Consider the following 6,608-nt stretch of genomic DNA (forward strand, 5'->3'; position numbering starts at 1 on the left):
TAGTGCATTCTGAACAAAGAAAAAGTCTGGAGTTCAAATAAGTTCAAAAAAATGAAATCCCTTTGAAACAGACGAGTTCCGTATGAAAGCCTAATACTTCGAAAGAGATTGTCCGTTTTTTACACAAAGTGCATCCAGTTTTTGCCGTAACCCTCTCTACTTTCTTGCACATGCTATGTGGATGAAATGATGATACCATGCCAACTTTCAACCTTTTCAGAGTTCATCTGGAATGCTTTTCAATTTCAAGGTCTTATAGCTCAAAACAATCAGTAAATGCATGAAAATAATAAATGAAGTCAGAAAGGGTTGAAAATTGATGATGTGGCTTCGAATGGTGCATTTTTAACACAGAAAAAGTCTAGAGTTCAAATAAGTTCAAAAAAATGAAATCCCTTTGTAACAGACGAGTTTCCGCATGAAACCCTGATACTTCGAAAGAGATTGTCCGTTTTGTACACGAAGTGCATCCAGTTTTTGCCGTAACCCTCTCTACTTTATCGCGCGTGCTATGTGGATGAAATGATGATACCATGCCAACTTTCAACATTTTCAGAGCTCATCTGGAATGCTTTTCACTTTCAGGGTCTTATAGCTCAAAACAATCAGTAAATGCATGAAAAATAACAAATGAAGTCAGAAAGGGTTGAAAATTGATGATGTGGCTTCGAATGGTGCACTTTGAACACAGAAATATCTGCAGTTCAAGTAAGTTTAGAAAAATGAAATCCCTTTGTAACAGACGAGTTTCCGTATGAAACCCTGATACTTCGAAATAGATTCTCCATTTTGTACACGAAGTGCATCCAGTTTTTGCCGTAACCCTCTCTACTTTCTTGCACATGCTATGTGGTTGAAATGTTGATACCATGCCAACTTTCAACCTTTTCAGAGTTCATCTAGAATGCTTTTCAATTTCAGGATGTTATAGCTCAAAACAATCAGTAAATGCATGAAAAATAACAAATGAAGTCAGAAAGGGTTGAAAATTGATGATGCGGCTTCGAATGGTGCATTCTGAACAAAGAAAAAGTCTGGAGTTCAAATAAGTTCAAAAAAATGAAATCCCTTTGAAACAGACGAGTTTCCGTATGAAAGCCTAATACTTCGAAAGAGATTGTCCGTTTTGTACACAAAGTGCATCCAGTTTTTGCCGTAACCCTCTCTACTTTCTTGCACATGCTATGTGGATGAAATGGTGATACCATTCCAACTTTCAACCTTTTCAGAGTTCATCTGGAATGCTTTTCACTTTCAGGGTCTTATAGCTCAAAACAAAAAGTAAATGCATGAAAAATAACAAATGAAGTCAGAAAGGGTTGAAAATTGATGATGTGGCTTCAAATGGTGCATTTTGAACATAGAAAAAGTCTCGAGTTCAAATAAGTTTAAAAAATGAAATCCCTTTGTAACATACGAGTTTCCGTATGAAACTCTGATACTTCGAAATAGATTGTCTGTTTTTTACACGAAGTGCATCCAGTTTTTGCGGTAACCCTCTCGACTTTCTTGGACAAGCTATGTGGATGAAATGATGTTACCATGCCAACTTTCAACCTTTTCAGAGTTCATTTGGTATGCTTTTCAATTTCAGGGTCTTATAGCTCAAAACAATTAGTAAATGCATGAAAAATAACAAATGAAGTCAGAAAGGGTTGAAAATTGATGATGTGGCTTAGAATGGTACATTTTGAGCACAAAAAAAACTGGAGTTCTAACAAGTTCAATAAAATGAAATCCCTTTGTAACAGACGAGTTTCCGTATGAAACTCTGATACTTCGAAAGAGATTGTCCGTTTTGTACATGAAGTGCATCCAGTTTTTGCCGTAACCCTCTCTACTTTCTTGCACATTCTATGTGGATGAAATGATGATACCATGCCAACTTTCAACCTTTTCAGAATTCATTTGGAATGCCACGAACCGGTACTAAAGGTGCTAAATGAACAGGTACTAAATGAAATGTCTTTGTAACAGCCTTAGAACCGGTACTAAAGGAATGAACTAAAAAGCTTTTATAAACTGCTAGTGTTTTTTAAACTAAAATTATGAAAAAATTATGCAACTAAAATTATCAAAGTATTTTCTGTTCAAAACATGAAAAGCAGTAAGAAACAAAATAACCTTTAATAAATAAGTAGAAAGTAAATAAAATAAATTAAACTTTAATAAAATAAATAAGTAGAAGCAAAATAAAATAAACTTTAATAAAATAAATAAGTAGAAATAAAATAAAATAAAATAAATAAGTAGAAACAAAATAAACTTTAATAAAGTAAAATAAATAAAAATAGCAACAGTAAGTTTTTTGTTGTAAGTAGAAAAAAAAGCAACAAAGAAAAAAAAAGTGCCACCTACTGGGCCACCATGGTCTAAATATGACTAGAAACCCAACCATGGGCCAGGATTCAGGCCCGCAGAAGGCCCAGTAGGCCCATAGGCACATCATTGCGAATTAGGCCCGAAAGCCTGCAGTTGAGAAGAGCTCGAGAGGGTTGGCGCAGCAGCGCTTATGAACCACTCTCGAGCTCTCTCAACTAGCAAGGTGGGACTAAACTTTTGGCCACGACGTGGGCAGCACAAGGCCTTTGGTCCCGGTTGGTGCCACCAACCGGAACTAAAGGGGCGCATTGGTACCAGTTTGTGGCACCAACCGGAACCAATGCCCCCCCCCCCACATTTCGTCCCGGTTGGGGCCACCAACCAGGACCAAAGGCCTTTGCTTCCCGCCCTTTCGGCTGCTGAAAAGAGACGTTTGGTCCCGGTTGGTGGCACCAACCGGGACTAATGCCCACCTTTAGTCCCAGATCGTGGCACCAAACAGGACTAAAGGCTTTGCTCTATAAGTTCATACTTAGGAAATTTTCACTCTCATCTCACAGTTGCCGCCTCGACGACGCCGCTAGGCTGCCCGTATGCCGCCCGTCGCCCCCGCCGTCACCGTCGCCCGTGCCCTCACCGTCGCCCGCGCCCTCGTCGTCGCCTGCGCCCCTGCCTCGACGTGCGCTGCCCCGGCCTGCCCCCGTCGTCGCCGTCGCCCTGCCCCGCTCTTCATCGCTGTGGCCCCCTACCCCGAGCGCGTGCCCACTGCCCCGTCGCCGTCCTCGCCGCTGACCCCGCGCTCCTCCTCACCTTGGTCCGGCCGACGCCCTCCCTAGCATTTTTTTCATATATATGCTTGTTTTTTTCATATATATGCTTTTTTCATATATATGATGATATATATGCTTGTTATCATAATTGTTTTTGTTCATATATATATATGATGATTTTTTATAGAATATGATGTTTTTTTCATAGATGATCACATATATGTTGTATGCATGGATGTGGATAAAATATGATGTTTTTTTGTTCATAGAACATGATGTTGTTTTTATTCATATATTTTTTTTGTTCATGAGAGAGGCGGGGACGTCGAGGTATCATAGATGTATTTTTCAAGAATTTTCTATCGTGCATAGACCGATTTTAAACCATGGGAGCACACCCCCCCCCACCCCCCCTATCGTTGCAAAAGTTGCTAAGTGCTATTAAGAAGGAAGAAGAAGAAAAAGAAGGATAGGAAAAAAGAAAATAAGAAGAGGAAGAAAGAAGAAGAGGAGAGGAAGAAGAGGAGAAATAAATAAGAAGAGGAAAAAAGAAGAAAAAGAAGAGGAGAAGAAGAAAGGAATAGAGGAGAAGAAGAAAAAATAGAAAAATTCTATTTTTTCTATTTTTTCTTCTTCTCATCTATTCCTTTCTTCTTCTCCTTTTGTTTTTTCTTCTTTTTTTTCTTCGATGTTCTCCTCTATTCCTTTCTTCTTCTCCTCTTTTTATTTCTTCTTCGTCTTCTTATTTTTTATCGGGTATGTCGTTGTCGATATACCCCCTCCCGATAACTTCAACATGAGGGGGGGTCGATATACCCCCTTCCCATGTATGTATGTCGTCGTTGTCGAAATAACCCCCTCCCCGATAACTTCGACATGAGGGGCGGTTGATATATATACCCCCTCTCGACCGCGATAACTTATACCACGGGAGCACCCCCCGGCCCTCTCGCTCGACCAAAACTCTTGAGGACACCCAAACCCTAGAAAAAAATGATGTCGGTCTCCTACCCCCTCCCGCCGCGCCCCTACCCGACAAACTCTCTCGAGGCCACCCAAATTTACCAAGTTAAAAGAGTGTTGCCATCGAGGCCACCCCAAACCCTTGAAGCGTTGTTGCCATGTTGTAAATATATCCAACTGTCATGTTTGAATAATAATTTCCATGTTGTAAATATTTGCAGAAACTATGGAGCACCCTCGAGACGAAGCAACAGAAGCGGTGTTGGGGACATAATCGTAGCCGGAAGTGATGTCGTCGTGTCGTTTCTCAACGAAACCGATGGTCTGGAAGGACAGGGTGAAGAAGCAGGCTATGGTGATCCAACAATGGAGGAGGAAGGACATGATTATGATGGCTCCGGTGATCGAATGCCGGTGGAAGAAGGACACCGTGATGACGGCTCCGGTGACGGAACGGAGTCCGGCCAGGTATATATATTAATTAAGCATGTACTGACTATAGCTAATTGATGCATTAATTGTTTTTGGCATGTACACATATTAACTCTCTTCTTACTTCTTTTCTAGCCCTCTGGATCGAGCAAAACTTCGGTAACGAGACGAGGCCCGCAGACAAAGTTGCGCTCGGATGAAAGGTACACAATCACCGAAATCGATCGCGATGGCCAACCGATTGAACCCCTCCGGACCAAGCAAGCATTTTCTGCTCAGTGCGGGGTTCTTGTTAGGGATGATGACCCACAAGTGTAGGGGATCTATCGTAGTCCTTTCGATAAGTAAGAGTGTCGAATCGAACGAGGAGCAGAAGGAAATGATAAGCGGTTTTCAGTAAGGTTTTGTGCAAGCACTGAAATTGTAGGTGATAGATAGTTTTGTGATAAGATAAATAGTAATGAGTAACAAGTAAACAAAGTAAATAAAGTGCAGCAAGGTGGCCCAATCCTTTACATAGCAAAGGATAAGCCTGGACAATTTCTAATAATGAGAAAGGAGCTCCCGAGGATACATGGGAATTATCGTCAAGCTAGTTTTCATCATGCTCATATGATTCGCGTTTGGTACTTTGATAATTTGATATGTGGGTGGACCGGTGCTTGGGTACTGCCCTTACTTGGACAAGCAACCCACTTATGATTAACCCCTATTGCAAGCATCTGCAAGTACAACAAAAGTATTAAGGTAAACCTAACCATAGCATGAAACATGTGGATCCAAATCAGCCCCTCACGAAGCAACGCATAAACTAGGGTTTAAGCTTCTATCACTCTAGCAACCCATCATCTACTTATTACTTCCCAATGCCCTCCTCTAGGCCCAATAATGGTGAAGTGTCATGTAGTCGACGTTCACATGACACCACTAGAGGAGAAGACAACATACATCTCATCAAAATATCGAACGAATACCAAATTCACATGACTACTAATAGCAAGACTTCACCCATGTCCTCAGGAACAAAAGTAACTACTCCCAAAGCATATTCATGTTCATAATCAGAGGTGTAATAATAGGCATTAAGGATCTGAACATATGATCTTCCACCAAGTAAACCAATAAGTATCAACTACAAGAAGTAATCAACACTACTAGCAACCCACAGGTACCAATTTGTGGTTTTGGATACAAGATTGGATACAAGAGATGAACTAGGGTTTGAGAGGAGATGGTGCTGGTGAAGATGTTGATGGAGATTTACCCCCTCCCGATGAGAGGATCGTTGGTGATGACGTTGGTGATGATTTCCCCCTCCCGGAGGGATGTGTCCCCGGCAGAACAGCTCCACCAGAGCCCTAGATTGGTTCCGCCAAGGTTCCGCCTCATGGCAGCGGAGTTTCATCCTGTAAGCTTGCCCACAATTTTTTCCAGGGTAAAAGCGATGATATAGCAGAAGATGGACATCGGAGGCCCACCAGGGGGCCCAGGAGATAGGGGGCGCGCCCTATAGGGGGGCGCCCCCTGTCTCCTGGACAGTGTGTGGGCCCCCTGGTGTATTTCTTTCGCTCAAAAATTCTTATTAATTCCAAAAGGTTGTTTCGTGGAGTTTCAGGACTTTTGGAGTTTTGCAGAATAGGTTTCCAACGTTTGCTCCTTTTCCAGCCAGAATTCCAGCTGCCGGCATTCCCCCTCTTCATGGTAAACCTTGTAAAATAAGAGAGAATGGCCATAATTATTGAGATATAATGTGTAATAACAGCCTATAATGCAATAAATATTGATATAAAAGCATGATGCAAAATGGACGTATCAACTCCCCCAAGCTTAGACCTCGCTTGTCCTCAAGCGGAAGCCGAAATCGGAAAATATGTCCACATGTTTAGAGATAGAGGTGTCGATAAAAATAAAATACGGACATGAGGGCATCATGATCTTTCTTATAACAGCAACATGTATAGATTCCATTATATAATTTCTTATGCTCATGTAACAATCAATTCACAATATCAAGTATGGTTCACAAACTTCATTAAAAACTAACAAACTATAATCTCAGTCATTGAAGCAATCGCAATTTATCATAACATCAGAAAGAGTGAACAATAGAGCTTTGCAGCA

Source organism: Triticum dicoccoides, chromosome 1B (genome assembly GCF_002162155.2).
Source record: "Triticum dicoccoides isolate Atlit2015 ecotype Zavitan chromosome 1B, WEW_v2.0, whole genome shotgun sequence".
NCBI lineage: Eukaryota > Viridiplantae > Streptophyta > Magnoliopsida > Poales > Poaceae > Triticum > Triticum dicoccoides.